Below are 20,016 nucleotides of genomic sequence, written 5' to 3'. Positions count from 1 at the left end.
AACGCAGGCGCACAACTCAGTCAGCTAGCCCTATGTTGGTGGTCTCCCTATTTTGTCAATGTTTGCTTCGGGTGCCAGTTCTTGTTTCAAGCCAAATTTAGTTTAAGTTATAAGAGGATCAGTCTTTTTGATCAACAGTAAGCATGTATCCTATTTATTCTGTAACATAAGCAGGGACTAAATGTGTTATTAAGTAGGCTAATCGTACAAACTGATTGATCACCAGTGTCAAGTCGTTGTAACAGCAATGGTCTTTTTTTAGAACAAACTTGTTTTTGGATCAGAGTTTACTTGTGAAAATTCCAACTTCATTGCTTTGGGAAATCAGTGAATTCATTCACATCATCCTGTTTCAGTAAACACACCAAATTACCAACTTTGAATTTGAATGACCCAGAAACGCTAACATATCAGGCTTACATTGATTGACAAGCAAGAAGGATTTATTTCAGAGCGAACTAAACTATCTGAAACTTAATACTCCATGAACTTTCTGATTAAAACGCATCCGTTGTTGTTGTTGATGTTGATACATTATAGCCAAACGGACAAGAACTACGGACTGAAGCTCTGTGATGTTTCGATATACAACAGAGTGTGGGTTCGAGTCCCGGTCGTGACACTTGTTGCCTAAGACACTTAACCATTATTGACATGTCCTTCGGATGAGGGGGGGGGGGGACACCTGTTAAACCGTTGGTTCTGTGTGCTGTGTAATGCACGTAAAAGAACCTGGTGCACTTATCTAAAAGAGAAGGGGTTCGCCCCAAGTATTCTTGATTGGATTGGCTGCATATTACTACACAACACCCAACAGGAAAATACTGAATGTTGACGCGCATTCAGCATCACTGAGTGATGAATATGAGCGCTTTCTAAGAAGCCACTATTATTATTATTACCCCTAAAAACTTAGAGTGCCCTTTCATTTTTGTGTATTTGCCTACATGTGGAGATGAAAAGGTGCAGTTAGTTTGTCGTAGTTTAAAATAAGTGGCGTAACCAGAGGGGGCCCTCAAACTTTCCCAAACATGAGACAAACGTGGGGACAATTGTTGTTAAAATGTCTGTTGCGGTGAGAGTGAAACAGCTCTCGCGTAACCATCTTGCAATCTGCTTTGCGAGAGACTACTGCTCTCATCACTACTGCGTTTTTAATGACAAGTTCAAATGAAATATTCTCTGAAATGATGTCTTTGCCCCACACGCACTAGGCCCCCCTCCCACCCCAGTCTCTGGTTACACCACAAATGTTGTAAACAACTTGGCTACATAATATTGTTATGAATCTTGTAAACATATAGAAATCCTTTGGTAGAGTTTTAGATGCTCAAAGATCGTGTATGATGTCTTTGCCTCCCACTTGCCATCCCCCCTCCCTGCCCACACCACAAACGTTGTAAACAACTTGGCTACTCAATATTGTTATGAACCTTGTAAATTACTCACAGTTAGAAGTCCTTTGGTAGAGTTTTAGATGCTCAAAGATCGTGTAAAATGATGTCTTTGCCCCAAGGTGGTGTAACTGTAAAATGATATCTTTGACCCCACTTGCCACCCCTCCCCCCTCCCTCCCCCCTCCCTGGTTACTCCACAAACGTTGTAAACAACTTGGCTACTCAATATTGTTATGACTCTTGTAAATTACTCACAGTTAGAGATCCTTTGGTAGAGTTTTAGATGCTCAAAGATCGTGTACTTTGTACTCAAATGCTCAGGACATGTTGTTTACATATGGCAACCGTGTATGTCTAGTTCCCAGTCTCTAAGAAGTGGTCATACAGGTAGTGATGGGTGTCTGACTATTTTTTCCTTTAATATTTACTGGGAAAATGTAGGTGAATAAGTGTTCGTTTTCATAGTTTTTTCGTTGAAAATGAGTTGGTTTTGACTCGCAATGAATGTAAACTGTTTTAATTGTCTTAGAATTGGTAAAAAGAGTTACAAGAATTGTAAATATCGATGTACGAAAATGCGTTAGGTGTAGTATGTATTGTTATTGTAAGTTGAACCGTAGGCCTATATACGTGTATACACATTGTTAAAGCCAATTAAGTTGCATTTAAAGGCCGTTTTTTGAGTTAAGTTGTACATTTTGGATGAATTTTGAAGAGGAAATGTTTGGATTGATGTAATAGAACGGTGTAAGCAGTGTGAAGGTGTTTAGAAGTATTTTGGGGACGTTTTAGTGATGTAAATCGTAATTCTTTTTCGAGTTTCATGACTTTTGCACTTAAAATTATTTTTTTTTTCACCGATTTGCACCAAAATTAACGAGCGTACGTTTCAAGCGATTTTAAGAAAATGATTTTCCAAAAATGCGTAAAAAATGTAAGTTTTTGGTAAAAAAAACTTTTCTAACAACTTTTTTCACCAAAATTAACGAGCGTGCGTTTCAGGCGATTTTAATTTTTTCATAGACCGTTAAAAAAAAAATTAACGGTCTTTTTTTTTTTTTTTTTCCAAAAATCGAAAAATATGAAAAAATTCTTGCCTCCCTCTCCCCCTCTCTTCCCGGTGCCGCCTCCCCCTCTCTCTCTGGTCCCGGTGTCGTCCCCTCCTCGTGGTGCCGCCTCCGTGTTGCCTCCTGCTGCTGCGTCTCCTCTCCGTGCGTCAAGACCTGTACATGTACCTGTGGAAGAAACGTGGGTTATTTCTTTATTTCGCTTACCTCATGGTCCGTGCCGGGGCTCGAACCTCTCATCTTGTCCTCGCGAAACTGTAACCTTATCCACTAGGCCACAACGATGACTGTACAGATCATACATTTTTTGGAGTGATGAATATTACACAACCACGTATGTATTGCATTGCGTTATATATTTACGGGAATAAATAATTAAATAGCCCCCTCTGTTGGTCAAAATTGTCCAGTGTGTAATAAAAAAACTTGTTACTGTTAAAAAAAAAGGTTTTTGCCACTCAGTTATTTAAGGAGTCCAATTTAGTGTAAAATAAAGTTTACCCTTTCATAGCTTCTATAATTAAGCCCAAATATTTTAACCCACCATTTTGAAATTTAATTTAAAAACAAAGACGAAGAAAGAACACATGGCACAATTTTTAATTAAATTCATACTCCCACATTTTTTATTGGAACATAATTTTGTATAAATAACAATATTAGAAATAATAATATATATTAATAATAATTATAATAATAATAATAATAATAATAATAATAATAATAATAATAATAATAGACAAATTTTACTACAAATTATTTTTCAAAATAACACTCAAATGAATTAAGAGATAAATTCACAAATAAAGTAGAACAGTAGGACAATCTATTAAACAAGGATGGCTGTATAGAGGCCAGAGATGATGAAAACTCACAATCAAAGGGAAAGAAATAAAAATACTGTAAATTTAGATGGATTGTTGCCAATATATCTATCCTCTCGATAGAGTGTCATGCCTTCAAATTACAAGTACTTAAATACTCAGATTTCTAATTCCAACATTACAGAAGTTTTTATCCCGGAGTTTTAGTCTCTAAAAATAAACATAATTTCCGGCATGTAAAAACGCTTACTTAATTTTAGAGCTAACAACCAAAATCAGCTATGTAGACCTTTCAAGATATTTTTCAGACATGTTTCTTAAAAATCAGTATGTTTTCAAACTAAATTTAAAGGATGATCTTTTTTATCCTGCAATCCTGTATCATACCTTCAAAGGCACTGGACACTATTGGTAATTGTCAAAGACCAGTCTTCTCACTTGGTGTATCTCAACATATGCATAACATAACAAACCTGTGAAAACTTTAACTCAATTGTTCGTTAAAATTGCGAGAGAATAATGGAAGAAAAAACACCCTTGTCACACAGAGTTGTGTGCTTTCAGATGCTTGTTTTTGAGAACTCACGCGTGAGGTCTCAAAAGCAATTCAAATATTTTGCTGAGAAATTACTTCTTTCTCAAAAATTACAGTACTTCTGAGGGAACCAAGTAAGGTTTTATGCTAGCAATTATTTTGAGTAATTACCAATAAAGTCCAGTGCCTTTAAGATAAAAAAAGCTTTTAACAGCATTTGTTTTGGAGTCATTCAGTTTAAATCCTGTTAAAATTTCAACAAATTATAAAGTGGTCACACTTGAGCTCAACAAAATGACACTATTTTGCTTCCTGTGTTTAATGTACATTGGAATGTTTTATTTTGAGTGTGAGTGAAATAAAATCATGTTTCCCATTAAAGTGAAAAAAGGGACTCGAAATGTAGGCAAGGTGTTTTTTTTTCTACAGTGCCCTAAAAAGAAAAAGAAGTTGAAAATACCCATTTGTTCACAGTTTGGCCAAGTTATTTTTCCCACTTTGATGAACAATTTGTGGGTGTATGTAGTTAGGGCCAAACAGAAATTATAGTCAAGTTTCCAATTAAAAAAGGAAAGTACAGGTGGGCAGCGTCTTTTACAATTGTTATCAAAGTTTGGCCACTTTAACAAGAAAGTCATGTTTGCCCTTACAAAGTAATGGGTTGGTGGATGGGCAAAACAGTTTTCTTTTCTTCATATTATTTTGGGCCAAACACAAAGGTGGAAAATTTTACAATGAAAAAATCACACGTAAAATACACAGGTGGGCAACATTTTTTGGTATAAAATTTTATTTGGCCAAACAAAATGATAGTCATGTGTAAAGTATCCTGTAATACTGAAAACATGGCGAGTACAGCAGTTCGAGAACAAAATTGTTAGGTGTTGGAGGACCAACGTGTTTGGAGGGCCATCATCCGATGCTCCGCATCGACTGAATGAATGAAATGAAGGCCAAACAAATTGTTTGTCTTGTCTCCTTTTACACTGGAAAAAGTAGGGTGGATAGGTAGGCGATATTTCTATATTATTTGCCATAATATTTTTCAAAAAATTTCAGATTTACTGATGGTCCATCTGAGTTAATTTATTTTGTGCAACCAATTGCAATAATCAACGAATGTAAATTAAATTTTATTTTGCATGATAATTCCTACCAGCACTGTTTAAATGGTTAAAGCCTGCAGTGCCATAAAACCCTTGTAATTATTCAGTGTAATAGGAAACATAATTATATTTTTGTTTGGCCAACCTATAATAGTTTTTTCTTAAAGCCTTAAGTAATATTCCTTCCAATTTACAAAGTAGGTTTCTTACTCAGCCTTGATTTCCACACCCTTGACAGCATCAGCAAAACCTGCACGGGTTGTTCACTTGATCAAACTTGAGTAGTATTTACCAATGAATATGTCACCCAGGATCCAAAGAGCGCCCAGGGGTGTAGGGAAGTCCATTCTGATGAGTCCACTCATGCAAAGTGTGTCTCCCCTCTTCGTTTCCTAAAATGCAAGACAATGAGAAGATCATTTACATCAGTTATACTCAAGACGTTAACCCAAGAGGGTCAAAGTAAAAACCAGCTCTTTTCAGAGCCACTATGGGTACTCAAACAAATTTATAAAATCCCACCAACAAAATTTATTAGTTTCTTAGTTTTTTAGGTCCGCCCCCACCCCCCCCCCCAAAAAAAAATTGTAAAAAGAAAAAGAAGAAAAAAAAACCATCCGCCCCCCCGCAAGGAAAAGTCCCCTGAAACGCCCCTAAAAAAAGTCTTCCCTAAAACAAAACCCACAAACAAACAATCTGCCCCCTAAAATTAAAAATGTGAAAAAAGGAAAGAATTCCACCCCCAAATAAAAGCACGTAAAAAAACGTAAACAAAAGAAAACGTCCGACCCCCCCCCCTCAAAGAAAAAGTCCCCCAAAATGCCCCTTTTTTTTTTTTAAATAATGCCCCCTCAAACAGAACCCACGATCAAATTAAAAATCCATTCTGCCCCCTAAAATAATTTTTTTTTTTAAATAAAAAAAAGCCCGCCCTAAAAAAGTCTCCAAAAACGGCCTAAGAAAAAAAAATAATTAGGAAAAAAGGCTGCCCCCCCCAAACAAAACCTACAACATTTTTAAAATACAATCTGCTCTCTAAAACGAAAATAAAAAAAAATAGGAAAAAAAGCTTCGCCCTAAAAAATTTCTCAAATACACCCTAAAAAAGAAAATTTAATGAAAAAAAGGCTGCCCCCCCTCAAACAAAACCCACAAAATACAATCTGCCCTCTAAAATTAAAATAAAACAAAAAAAGGAAAAAAAGCCCCGCCCTAAAAAATAAAGTCCCCCAAAACGCCCTAAAAAGAATTTTTAATAAAAAAAAGGCTGCCCCCCTCAAACAAAACCCCCCAAAAATGTAAAATACAATCTGCCCCCTAAAATGAAAATTACAAAAAAAATAGGAAAAAAATTCCCCCCCTAAAAAAAAGTCTCCAAAAACACCCTAAGAAAAAAAAATAATTAGGAAAAAAGGCTGCCCCCTCAAACAAAACCCACAAACAAATTTAAAATACAATCTGCCCCCTAGATGTAAAATAAAATAAAAAAGGAAAAAAAGCCTGCCCTAAAGAAAGTCTCCAAAACGCCCTAAAAAGAATGTTTAATGAAAAAAAGGCTGCCCCCTCACACAAAACCCACAAAATACAATCTGCCCTCTAAAATGAAAATTATAAAAAATAGGAAAAAAAAGGCCCGCCCTAAAAAGAAAGTCCCCCAAAACGCCCTAAAAAGAATTTTTAATGAAAAAAGGCTGCCCCCCTCAAACAAAACCTACATTTTTAAAATACAATCTGCCCTCTAAAACGAAAAAAAAAAAAATAGGAAAAAAAGCTTCGCCCTGAAAAATTTCCCAAATACACCCTAAAAAAGAAAATTTAATGAAAAAAGGGCTGCCCCCCTCAAACAAAACCCACAAAATACAATCTGCCCTCTAAAATTAAAATAAAACAAAAATAGCCAAAAAAGCCCCGCCCTAAAAAAAAAAGTCCCCCAAAACGCCCTAAAAAGAATTTTTAATAAAAAAAAGGCTGCCCCCTCAAACAAAACCCACAAAAAATGTAAAATACAATCTGCCCCCTAAAATGAAAATTAAAAAAGAAATAGGAAAAAAAAAATCCCCCCCTAAAAAAAAGTCTCCAAAAACACCCAAAACAAATTTTTTGATGAAAAATGCTGCCCCCCTCAAACAAAACCCACAAACAAATTTAAAATACAATCTGCCTCTAAAATAAAAAATGTTACAAACTGCCCGACAAAAAACACAAAAAAAACATCCCCCCTCCTCAAAGAATAAGTCCCCCCAATCGGCCCTAAAATTTAAAAAAGCTGCCCCCTCAAACAAAACCCACAAACAAATTTAAATCACAATCTGCGCCCCCTTAAAAGGTCAACTCCCTAAAAAAATAAGAAATTAAAAAAGGGAAAAAAAGTCCATCCCCCAAAAAACACAGAAGAAAACAGAGAAGAAAAAAAATCCCCCCTCAAACAAAAAGGCCCCCAAAACGCCCTCAATTTTTTTCAATTAAAAATACAATCTGCCCACCCCACCACCTAAAAATAGGTCCGCCCCTAAAAAAATGTACAAAGAAAAAGCACAAACAAATCCGCCCCCCCCAAAAAAAGTCCCCCAAAACGCACTAACAAAACAATTATGAAAAAAAGCTGCCCCCCAACCATAACCCACAAACAAATTTAAAATACAATCTGCCTTGAAAAAAACATACACAAAAACATAAAAAAAAAAAAAAAAAAAAAAAAAAAAAAAACATCACCCTCAAAGAATAAGTCCCAAAACGCCCCTAAAAAAGGCTGCCCGCATCAAACAAAAACCACAACCAAATTAAAAATACAATCTGCCCCTAAAACAAAAATGTAACGAAAAACAAAAAAAGTCTGCCCCGAAAATAAAACAAACATAAAAAATTGTATATATTCGACCCCCTCAAAGAAAAAAGGTTTGACCCCTAAAATAAAAAACTGAAGGAAAAAAAACTGAAAAAAGGTCTGCCATCAAAATACAAACACACAAAAAACCCCACATAAACCCCCCCCAAAAACAACATCTGCCCCCCTCAAAGAAAAAGTCCTCACTTTTTTTGTGAAAAAAGCTGCCCCCCCCCTCAAACCATCCCCCCAATAAAAAAAAATAAAAAAATACAATCTTCCCTCCAAAAAAAGAAAATGCACCCTTAAAAAACCCCAAGGCCCCCCCCCCCCCCCCCCCCCAAAAAAAAAAGACATTCCCCCCCCCCGGCCCCCAATTACTGTGAGTAACTACCAAACGTGTCCATTGCCATTAACAAGCAAGTTCTAGTGCTCTGGTAAGCAGCACTCTTGTCTGCATCTACCTATTGCTCCATGATCTACCTAGAGTCCTGAAAGTCTCCATTGGACCTACCTTTACTTTGACGAGATTGACTAGAGGTGCAGCTCCCATCAAGCTTAGAAATCTATTCCTCGACGACTGTTGGCCAAAACAGAGGTTCCTGTGTCACAGATTGCTTGGCAACCTCCATCGAAGAACTATCCTAGTGGAGATTTTCTCTGTTCAGCAGTAGACCCTGAAATGGTAAGAAAAATACAAGCTTTGACTCCACATTGGGCTAGGGGACTTGCAAATTAAAAGCATTTATAAATATCAGTTAAATTTACAATAAGACATTCGACTGACATGAACTTGAAGGGGAAATAAGCTACCTAGGGGGCCATTACGAACAATCAATGTTGAAAAACAGAGGAAAGTTAATGAAAGTTCTGGTTTTCTTTTGGTGTTTTTTTTGCGCAATAAAGATAAAGTCATGTATCCAAAACACAAACATGGGTAGGTAGGTGGGTGGTGGAAATTTCCACAGTTGGGCCAAACAAAGAGGTAGCCACGTTTCCTATAATTACACCAAGGCCAAACAAAATAAATGTTCTGTTTATGGTTATCCAACCAACCACAAATTTATAATTTGAACTCCTTGTTACCCTTAACTTTTTATTTATCCTTTAGAAATATATAACACAAATAATGATCATTTCATTAAATTGGATCGTCATGTATGACAAAAGAGCAAATTCACATGTGTAGCTCATACGTGGGCTTGGGCAGTCAGTACTTGATTTACCCTGATATGTGTGATCACTGTGTATACAAATTCTCAAGTACTGTGTAACACTTCCGTGTAATTGGCTTTCACCGAGGTAGGAATCAAACCCTTGACCTTCGAAACATACCAAGATAAATTTTCAAAGTCATCAAATTTTATCATCTCACAGTGCAAGATGCAAAAGTTACGTAAACATAGATAAACTACATGTTGAAAATCAGGTATACCCAACCTTCTACTGTATACATTGCACCTATGGTGGGGTCAAAATCTGAGCCTATTACTTGAAACACACATTTAATGTGTCTACTGCACATGACAGACTTTTCTTTATGTGCGCATAATTAATTTAATCCCGCCCATTCTAGTTGTTCAAATGCACATGAGGGTGACTACCTTGTTCCCAACAGTACCTAATGATCAGACTCTTGAATGTGGACTAAACATTGTGGGGATGAGCATGCTACCTCTTGCATTTACAACAAACAATTTTCACAAAATGAAGTTATTTAAATATACATGATTTAAGCAAGAAATAAGGGAAGAAAAAAGTTGTTATTATTATTATACAACAAAAATATTCACACAGTGAAATTATTTAAATATACAAGATTTAAGCAAGATAAGGGAAGGAAACAGTTGTTATTATTATACAACACAAATATTCACAAAATGAAGTTGTTTAAATATACAAGATTTAAGCAAGAAGTAAGGGAAGGGAATTGTTGGTATTATTATACAACAAAAATATTCACAAAATGAAATTATTTAAATATACAAGATTTAAGCAAGAAATAAGGGAAGGGAACTGTTATGATTATTATACAACAAAATTATTCACAAAATGAAATTATTTCAATACACAAGATTTTAGCAAGAAATAAGGGAAGGAAACTGTTGTTATTATTATACAACAAAATAATTCACAAAATGAAGTTACTTAAATATACAAGATTTCAGCCAGATAAGGGAAGGAAACAGTTGTTATTATTATTATACAATATATATATTCACACAGTGAAATTATTTAAATATACAAGATTTAAGCAAGATAAGGGAAGGAAACAGTTGTTATTATTATACAACACAAATATTCACAAAATGAAGTTGTTTAAAAAAAACCCACATAAACCCCCCCAAAAAACAACATCTGCCCCCCTCAAAGAAAAAGTCCTCACTTTTTTTTGTGAAAAAAAGCTGCCCCCCCCCCCCCTCAAACCATCCCCCCAATAAAAAAAAATAAAAAAATACAATCTTCCCTCCAAAAAAAGAAAATGCACCCTTAAAAAACCCCAAGGCCCCCCCCCCCCCCAATAAAGACATCCCCCCCCCCCCCCCCGGCCCCCAATTACTGTGAGTAACTACCAAACGTGTCCATTGCCATTAACAAGCAAGTTCTAGTGCTCTGGTAAGCAGCACTCTTGTCTGCATCTACCTATTGCTCCATGATCTACCTAGAGTCCTGAAAGTCTCCATTGGACCTACCTTTACTTTGACGAGATTGACTAGAGGTGCAGCTCCCATCAAGCTTAGAAATCTATTCCTCGACGACTGTTGGCCAAAACAGAGGTTCCTGTGTCACAGATTGCTTGGCAACCTCCATCGAAGAACTATCCTAGTGGAGATTTTCTCTGTTCAGCAGTAGACCCTGAAATGGTAAGAAAAATACAAGCTTTGACTCCACATTGGGCTAGGGGTTGCAAATTAAAAGCATTTATAAATATCAGTTAAATTTACAATAAGACATTCGACTGACATGAACTTGAAGGGGAAATAAGCTACCTAGGGGGCCATTACGAACAATCAATGTTGAAAAACAGAGGAAAGTTAATGAAAGTTCTGGTTTTCTTTTGGTGTTTTTTTTGCGCAATGAAGATAAAGTCATGTATCCAAAACACAAACATGGGTAGGTAGGTGGGTGGTGGAAATTTCCACAGTTGGGCCAAACAAAGAGGTAGCCACGTTTCCTAGAATTACACCAAGGCCAAACAAAATAAATGTTCTGTTTATGGTTATCCAACCAACCACAAATTTATAATTTGAACTCCTTGTTACCCTTAACTTTTTATTTATCCTTTAGAAATATATAACACAAATAATGATCATTTCATTAAATTGGATCGTCATGTATGAAAAAAGAGCAAATTCACATGTGTAGCTCATACGTGGACTTGGGCAGTCAGTACTTGGTTTACCCTGATATGTGTGATCACTATGTGTACAAATTCTCAAGTACTGTGTAACACTTCAGTGTAATTGGCTTTCACCCAGGTAGGAATCAAACCCTTGACATTCAAAACAATACCAAGATAAATTTTCAAAGTCATCAAATTTTATCATCTCACAGTGCAAGATGCAAAAGTTGCGTAAATATAGGTAAACTGCATTATGAAAATCAGGTATACCCAACCTTCTACTGTATACATTGCACCTATGGTGGGGTCAAAATCTGAGCCTATTACTTGAAACACACATTTAATGTGTCTACTGCACATGACAGACTTTTCTATATGTGCGCATAATTAATTTAATCCCGCCCATTCTAGTTGTTCAAATGCACATGAGGGTGACTACCTTGTTCCCAACAGTACCTAATGATCAGACTCTTGAATGTGGACTAAACATTGTGGGGATGAGCATGCTACCTCTTGCATTTACAACAAACAATTTTCACAAAATGAAGTTATTTAAATATACATGATTTAAGCAAGAAATAAGGGAAGAAAAAAGTTGTTATTATTATTATACAACAAAAATATTCACACAGTGAAATTATTTAAATATACAAGATTTAAGCAAGATAAGGGAAGGAAACAGTTGTTATTATTATACAACACAAATATTCACAAAATGAAGTTGTTTAAATATACAAGATTTAAGCAAGAAGTAAGGGAAGGGAATTGTTGGTATTATTATACAACAAAAATATTCACAAAATGAAATTATTTAAATATACAAGATTTAAGCAAGAAATAAGGGAAGGGAACTGTTATGATTATTATACAACAAAATTATTCACAAAATGAAATTATTTCAATACACAAGATTTTAGCAAGAAATAAGGGAAGGAAACTGTTGTTATTATTATACAACAAAATAATTCACAAAATGAAGTTACTTAAATATACAAGATTTCAGCAAGATAAGGGAAGGAAACAGTTGCTATTATTATTATACAACAAAAATATTCACAAAATGAAATTATTTCAATACACAAGATTTTAGCAAGAAATAAGGGAAGGAAACTGTTGTTATTATTATACAACAAAATTATTCACAAAATGAAGTTACTTAAATATACAAGATTTCAGCAAGATAAGGGAAGGAAACAGTTGTTATTATTATTATACAACAAAAATATTCACAAAATGAAATTATTTAAATATACAAGATTTAAGCAAGAAATAAGGGAAGGAAACTGTTGTTTTATTATACAACAAAACATTTACAAGAAAAGCAAGAAATATATGGGAAGAAAACAATTTCAAAGAAACAAATTATGCAGATACACCAAAGCAGTTGTTATTATTATACAACACAAATATTCACAAAATGAAGTTGTTTAAATATACAAGATTTAAGCAAGAAGTAAGGGAAGGGAATTGTTGGTATTATTATACAACAAAAATATTCACAAAATGAAATTATTTAAATATACAAGATTTAAGCAAGAAATAAGGGAAGGGAACTGTTATGATTATTATACAACAAAATTATTCACAAAATGAAATTATTTCAATACACAAGATTTTAGCAAGAAATAAGGGAAGGAAACTGTTGTTATTATTATACAACAAAATAATTCACAAAATGAAGTTACTTAAATATACAAGATTTCAGCAAGATAAGGGAAGGAAACAGTTGTTATTATTATTATACAACAAAAATATTCACAAAATGAAATTATTTCAATACACAAGATTTTAGCAAGAAATAAGGGAAGGAAACTGTTGTTATTATTATACAACAAAATTATTCACAAAATGAAGTTACTTAAATATACCAGATTTCAGCAAGATAAGGGAAGGAAACGGTTGTTATTATTATTATACAACAAAAATATTCACAAAATGAAACTATTTAAATATACAAGATTTAAGCAAGAAATAAGGGAAGGAAACTGTTGTTTTATTATACAACAAAACATTTACAAGAAAAGCAAGAAATATATGGGAAGAAAACAATTTCAAAGAAACAAATTATGCAGATACACCAAAGCAAAAAAAGCAAAAAAAGAAAAAAATACAAGATCATTAAAGCAAGAAATATGGGAAGATTGCAAAAGTATTTTGTTGTTTTTTGGTGTAAACTTACAAAATTTGTACTTCAAAATGCAAGATAATTAATCAAGCAAGAAATTTAGGAAGAAAGCAATTTCAAAGAGATACAAATTATGCAGATACACCAAAGCAACAAAAATAATTAAAAATGCAAGAACATAAGCAAGAAATATGGGAAGAAAACAAATTAAAAGACAATTAATGTAGTTACACAAACAACGAAACACAAATATTTCATAGATATACAAATTATGTAGGTACACATACAACAAAATATTTAAAAAGGCAAATATTTAGTAAAAAAAATATTTTTAATAGCAAGTAATAAGGGAAGAATAAAGCATAAAAAAACAATTCATTATTGTCATTATTAAAAGGCCCTATTCATAAAAGAAAATGTAGGCTATTTTATTAAATTATTAAAATTACATTTTGTCTCAATTCGATGTGTGGGCCGCCTGGGGAGGGGGGGGGGGGGGGGGGGGGGCACAGGTCCCCGGGGCACATACTAAGTCCTGCCACAACGGCACCATGGCACACTGGCATGGCACCACACAGTCACCCAGAGTGACAGGTGGCAACACACTGTGTGGAAATGTATGCGGGAATTTTTAATCGCAATAACAATAATCGTAAATCGAATCAAACAAAACTTACTCAAAACCCCTGTGGTCTTACTGAAATTTGCACTTATTCTCCGGCTGGCTGTGCTCTGTTATTTGATGTGAATTCCTATTTCTATGATGACATTCGCCTTCACAGCAGACTAGACGACGGACAGACGAAAATACAGATTCAGCATGTTTACAAAAAGCTTCCCATCACAACAACAAACCAGCGGTCTAGTCCCCATTCGTGTGCTATTTCGTGCTCGTTTCGTCATTACGTAATATAAATAGTTGAGGGACCATACTAATTCTGTTACTTTTGCTCAATGGAGGGCGCTGTTTACATCAATTTCGATCGCCCCAGCGGCCGGCCAGTCTATCCAGAACCCCTGGGATGGACTAATCGCTTGCACAGATTCTTGTTCAGGAAGTACGTCATGTGTAGAGTGCATTATATATGGTGCTGTGTGAGTGTGATGCATGATGGGTTGCGCATTATAAACCAATGACAGTGCATAATACGTTTGCCCATCCCAGCGCCTTTGGTTAAAGCAAGGCGCTGGGGACGAGCGAAACATTTGTTTGCACATTTTTTATTGCGCATGTGCACTGCTTATCCTTGTAAACAACATGTCGTCTGCTCACGATGGTGTAAAATTCCAAATGTTTTCATCACAAAACATCGGTAAGTAAGGATTTGTTTGTTTAGTGTATTGATTAGCTCGTCTGGAAATACCTGGTAGATTCTGTAGATGCCGTGGGGCACAGGTAGCACCCTTTTTAAAGTGGGATTTATAACTATAACTTGAATTACTTTTGACACGTGTTTCTGGCACTGCCATTGAATTGAAGTTTGTATACATTTCTGTGTTAAATGTGTTAGTTTCTTTTACTTTTGGGACATGATCATGGACGGGACAGTCGCAATAGAAAAGTCATGGGTAGTTTAGCCCCCAAACCAGGGACCATAAATGATGATAATCGTAGCAAGTTACTAAGCGTGGTGTGCACAGTTGTAACCTGACCACAAAACTAGTTTTAGTTTGATTTTTGAAAACTGAAGGCGATTGTTGGTATCGTTGACTGACTGGGTGATCATTTGACACTCACACTTCCCTATAATCTATCTGTGTGACCCCTTTGCCTTACATCAAACATTAATGTGTAGTGTGCGCATGCACCACAAACAACCGCCACACTCTCACTCTAAAACCAATGGTAGTACTAGTTGCGATTACGTTATCACAACTAAGCCAAAGTTAAAGCTTCCTTTTGTGGCTCAATGAGCCGCTGTTTGACCATTCTTGACGTCATGCAATGGTCAACGGTTGTTAAGTGGTAAGGCTGTGCTGTGTGACTTCCAATCACAAGGTTGTGGGTTTTTGAATCACACCACGCTTATTGCTGATTTCAAAATGACTAGAATAAGTTTTTGGTTACTGGCTACGGAATCACAATTTCTTGAATTGTGCAGTCCTAGAAGTTGTTAACCTATTAAAGAGAGTTTGGCTGTTGCTAGTTTGGTGTTTATATCCGAGCCCCTTGTGGGAGTTTGTCGAGTCCCCTTGATGGGAGGCTCAATCTAATCAATCAAACAATTAATATAATATACAAAAATGATTTTTTGTTCGTAGTACGTGAATATGAAGGCAGTATTAGGAATTGAAAATATGGGCAATAAAGTTTAGCACTTAGCAGCCCCTACTTTTTATGAAGGCTTTTAAAAGCATTTTTGTTAAAAACATTCTAAAAGGTACTTGTGTCCCTCAATGGAAAATGTTTAATTTCAGGCCTTGAATTAGTTCATTTGCCACAGGGCCGTGTGCCGATTGCAAGGTTTCTAAACAAATTTACATTTTCCTCCTAGAAGTTACCCTCACCTGAGGAAAATTGCTGCACTTCCAAGAGCAAAGTTCATGACTTGTAACTTTTTGTATAAAATAAAAGATCCCACACAACTAAATATCACTCAAATTGTTGTTCGTTTTCCCCTCCGTAGGAATCCTTGAAGAAACCTCGCTGTGTACGTCGTAAGACATCGTTTAAGTCATCACCAATCATGGGCAAGAGGTCCTCACCAGATGTCAGTTTTAACTCCACCTCTTGAAATAACTGCAAAAGCTGGTAAGTTACATTTGTTTTTTCTTTAATTTGATTGTCTACCCATTCTACAACAAGCATGTACTTAAATCCAGACCTCCCCAATTTTTTTTTTTTTTTTAACTGCCCCAAATTATACCCCTTGTATCATCCATCCCAACCTCCCCCTTCTTTGTCCATCTTGAACAGCCCGCAAGATGACCACCTTCTACTATTAGCCTTGTACTTCCATTCAGCTTCCATCCCAACCTCCCCTATCTGTCATTCTTGAACCGCCCCTAAAATAAACCCTCTTCTAATATTAGCCTTGTACATCCCAACCTCCCCCTTTTCTGTTGTTCTTGGACCGCCCCTAAAATAAACCCTCTTCTACTATGTGAGACTTTTGGGACGCTTGGTGGCAGCAGACTTACCAGGTAAAATCCATTGTTCTTGGTAAAGTGTGCATGCTCAGAACTACGTAAACAATGGAAATTTACCCAGTAAGTCTGCTGCCACCTAGCATTTCAAAGTCTCCCATTAGCCTTGTACTTCCATCCCAACCTCCCCCCTTTCTGTTGTACTTGAACCACCCCAATTTAAACCCTCTTCTTCTATTAGCATACTTCCATCCCAAACTCCCCCTTTACTGTCATTTTTGAACCACCCCAAATAAACCCTCTTCTGCTAATAGCCTTGTACCTCCATCCCAACCTCCCCCTTTTCTTTCATTCTTGAACCGCCCCCAAAATAAACCCTCTTCTACTATTAGCCTTGTACCTCCATCCAAACCTCCCCCTTTTCTGGCATTCTTGAACCGCCCCCCAAAAAAAACCTCTTCTACTTTTAGCCTTGTACATCCCAACCTCCCCCTTTTCTGTCATTCTTGAACCGCCCCTAAAATAAACCCTCTTCTAATATTAGCCTTGTACATCCCAATCTCCCCCTTTTTTGTCATTCTTGAACCGCCCCTAAAATAAACCCCCTTCTTTAATGGGAGACTTTTGGGACGCTTGGTGGCAGCAGACTTACCAGGTAAAATCCATTGTTCTTGGTAAAGTGTGCATGCTCAGAACTAGGTAAACAATGGAAATTTACCCAGTAAGTCTGCTGCCACCTAGCATTTCAAAGTCTCCCATTAGCCGTGTACTTCCATCCCAACCTCCCCCCCTTTACTGTCATTTTTGAACCACCCCAAAATAAACCCTCTTCTGCTAATAGCCTTGAACATCCCAACCTCCCCTTTTTCTGTCATTCTTGAACCGCCCCCAAGATATACCCCTTCTACTATTAGCCTTGTACTTCCATCCCATCCTCCCCTTTTTCTGTCATTCTTGAACCGCCCCCAAGATATACCCCTTCTACTATTAGCCTTGTACTTCCATCCCATCCTCCCCTTTTTCTGTCATTCTTGAACCGCCCCCAAGATATACCCCTTCTATTATTAGCCTTGTACTTTCATCCCATCCTCCCCCTTTTCTTCCCACCCCTTCTATTACCAGCATACTTCAATCCCAACCAACCTCCCCCTTTTCTGTCTATGTTGAACCCCCCCACGAAATACCATTTTAACTATTGGGCAAAAAAACAAAACATGCTAAGCACTCTGCCTTTTTTCTCTTCCTTTTTTATAAAAAATGGGCGCTGACACACTTTTAAAGACAACCAGGCTATTTTTCTCACAATTCAGTTTTTTCGTCGTAGATCGTTCAAATGTGTCCTTGTTTTGCATTAAACAATAAAAAAAGGAAGCAGGCGGGATGCTCAACAGGTTTTTGTCTTAAATTTGCCTTATCCTCGTACAATCCATCCCAACCTCCCCTTTTTCTGTCAATATTGAACCGCCCCCAAGATGTACCCCCATCTATTACACTATGTTAATAACTGTCACAACAGCAATTTTTTTAATAAACACAAAATTAAACATTTATTAAACTTTTAACAATTCTACCACATAGACTTTTGGGTTAAATTCAGCTGCTCATGAATGGGATAGGAAATTGTTATTAATTTTGAATTGATAGTTTAAAAATAGTATAAAAAATAGACCAGTAGGGGCCTATACACTATTTGTTTGAAACTAAGGTTAAATTTAGACCCAGTCCGTCAAATTTGATCAATGGCTCTTATATTTCATAATTTGTTTATTCTTTTACTCCTGTTTACAGGTTTATTAAGATGATGAGGAGCAGCAGTTTCCCTAAAAGAGATGCACCAGGGTTTTGATGAGAACACTTAGATTGCAGCTTCATCACGACTTCAAACACATCATCGCTCGTACTTCAACTTTGTAAATTACCCAATACTAGGACATTAAGGTAGGTTTTTTGATTTGTTTATGAATTGTAAAAAGGTCTGTTTACAAAATACACTTTGACAGCATCATCAAACTGCCTTGTCACACAAGTACATTTTTCAGCAACTTTGATTCAAATGCTGCAGTGCACACAAACAAAACATTTTGATGTCTAAGTACTTTTTTTAAGTGTCTCACTATATCCCAAATAAATTTATGTAAACATTCAGATTGCATTATTTTTTTCTTCTTGCGTATTACCTGAAAGTGGTTGCCTATAAATTGCCCCTTGGGACATGGATTGGTTGCACTTATTGTAGTCCAGGCCCCAGGGGAAAGCCAGGATGTACAAAAAAAACAAGTCCTCTGAAACACTTCCTCTGAAAATGTTTTACAATCCAGATAAATTGGGCAAAAAAGCGATGATGATGTCTTACATTTTGTAAACAGACCTTTATTAATAACCAGTCCGTTTATTACGACTGTTGATGTAATAAGGTATGTCGATTGGTGCTGGCAGAAGAATATTTAAAGGCTTTAAAGGCAGTGGACACTATTGGTAATTACTCAAAATAATTATTAGCATGAAACCTTACTTGGTAACGAATAATGGGGAGAGGTTGATAGAATCAACCATTGTGAGAAACGGCTCCCTCTGAAGTAACGTAGTTTTTGAGAAAGAAGTATTTTTCTACGAATTTGATTTCAAGACCTTACAATTTAGAATTTGAGGTCTCAAAATCATTCATCTGAAAGCACACAACTTCTTGTGACAAGGGTGTTTTTTCTTTCATTAATATCTCCCAACTTTGATTACCGATCGAGCTCAAATCTTCACAGGTTTGTTATTTTATATGCTTTTGTTGAGATACACCAAGTGAGAAGGCTGGTCTTTGACAATTACCAATAGCAGGCCTGATACTTCACGGAGTCAACGGAGGCAATTGCCTTCGTTGCCCCTTGCCATTGCCTTGGTGCCCTTGAAATGCTCCAGTAGAAATTTACAATTTCCTCCTAGGGTGCCCTTTGCCAAGGAGAAAATGCCTTGGTGTCCTTGCCCTTTCAAAAACGAAGCATACAGCCCTGCAATAGTGTCCAGTGTCTTCAAATGTTATTTTGCTGGCAACGCTTAGTACAACGATCAACTCATCAGCAGAAAGCACACAATGAGTTGCTATGGACCAGATTTCTTATAATACTGAAAATACTGCTAAGCTGAAAATACTGCTCAGCTGAAAATAAATGTGTCTTATTTCATTCTCTTGGAGAGTGTTGTTTTCCTACAAAAACCTTATGTTTGACCATTTAAACCCAGTTGGGTTAATCGAACTTTCCAGCTCAGCTTTTTCATAGCGTTGCCAATTAAAGTTGAATCATGCTGAGGGGTTTCTGCCGGGAGTACTTCTCCTGGAGTTCTTCTGCCAGCACATATCTGTAAAATAATGGAAAGAAAACTAATTAGTATGAGTAGTATACAATCATGTATCTATGTGATGCTTAAGTGGCTCAAAGGTAGGGGTGTGTGACATACCTTTGTCAAAGATCACATCAAGTTTGTCTAATAGATTTTACACACCGACCCTGCTCAATTGTTAAAATTCTAATCAGTCAGTTAGTTGTTGATGTTGATACATTGTAGCCAAGCAAATCAGAACAAGCTCTGTTGATGTTTCTATATACAGCAGAGCGTGGGTTTGAGTCCAAGTTGTGACACTTGTGTCCTAAAGCAAGACAAAAATAACCATTATTGATAGGTAGTTGAATGGATAAGAACGCCAGACTCAAGCTCTGT

The 20,016-nt window shown here is 36.2% G+C and overlaps 2 long non-coding RNA genes across 2 annotated transcripts; one reads left to right on the top strand and one right to left on the bottom strand.

The window, feature by feature from the left end:
* Positions 1–3,949: 3,949 nt before the first annotated feature.
* On the bottom strand, positions 3,950–14,144 carry LOC117305221. The gene is made up of 4 exons (XR_004520656.1): positions 13,899–14,144; positions 10,447–10,609; positions 8,268–8,430; positions 3,950–5,321 (listed from the first exon to the last, which is right to left on the bottom strand). It is a non-coding gene; the product is annotated as an uncharacterized LOC117305221 (long non-coding RNA).
* Positions 14,145–14,481: 337 nt separating this feature from the next.
* Positions 14,482–18,644, top strand: LOC117305220. The gene is made up of 3 exons (XR_004520655.1): positions 14,482–14,534; positions 15,849–15,973; positions 18,097–18,644. It is a non-coding gene; the product is annotated as an uncharacterized LOC117305220 (long non-coding RNA).
* The last annotated feature ends 1,372 nt before the right edge of the window (positions 18,645–20,016 follow it).

Source organism: Asterias rubens, chromosome 22 (genome assembly GCF_902459465.1).
Source record: "Asterias rubens chromosome 22, eAstRub1.3, whole genome shotgun sequence".
NCBI lineage: Eukaryota > Metazoa > Echinodermata > Asteroidea > Forcipulatida > Asteriidae > Asterias > Asterias rubens.
The sequence above is the reverse complement of the archived record's forward strand: the minus strand, read 5'-3'. Positions and strand labels throughout refer to the sequence as shown.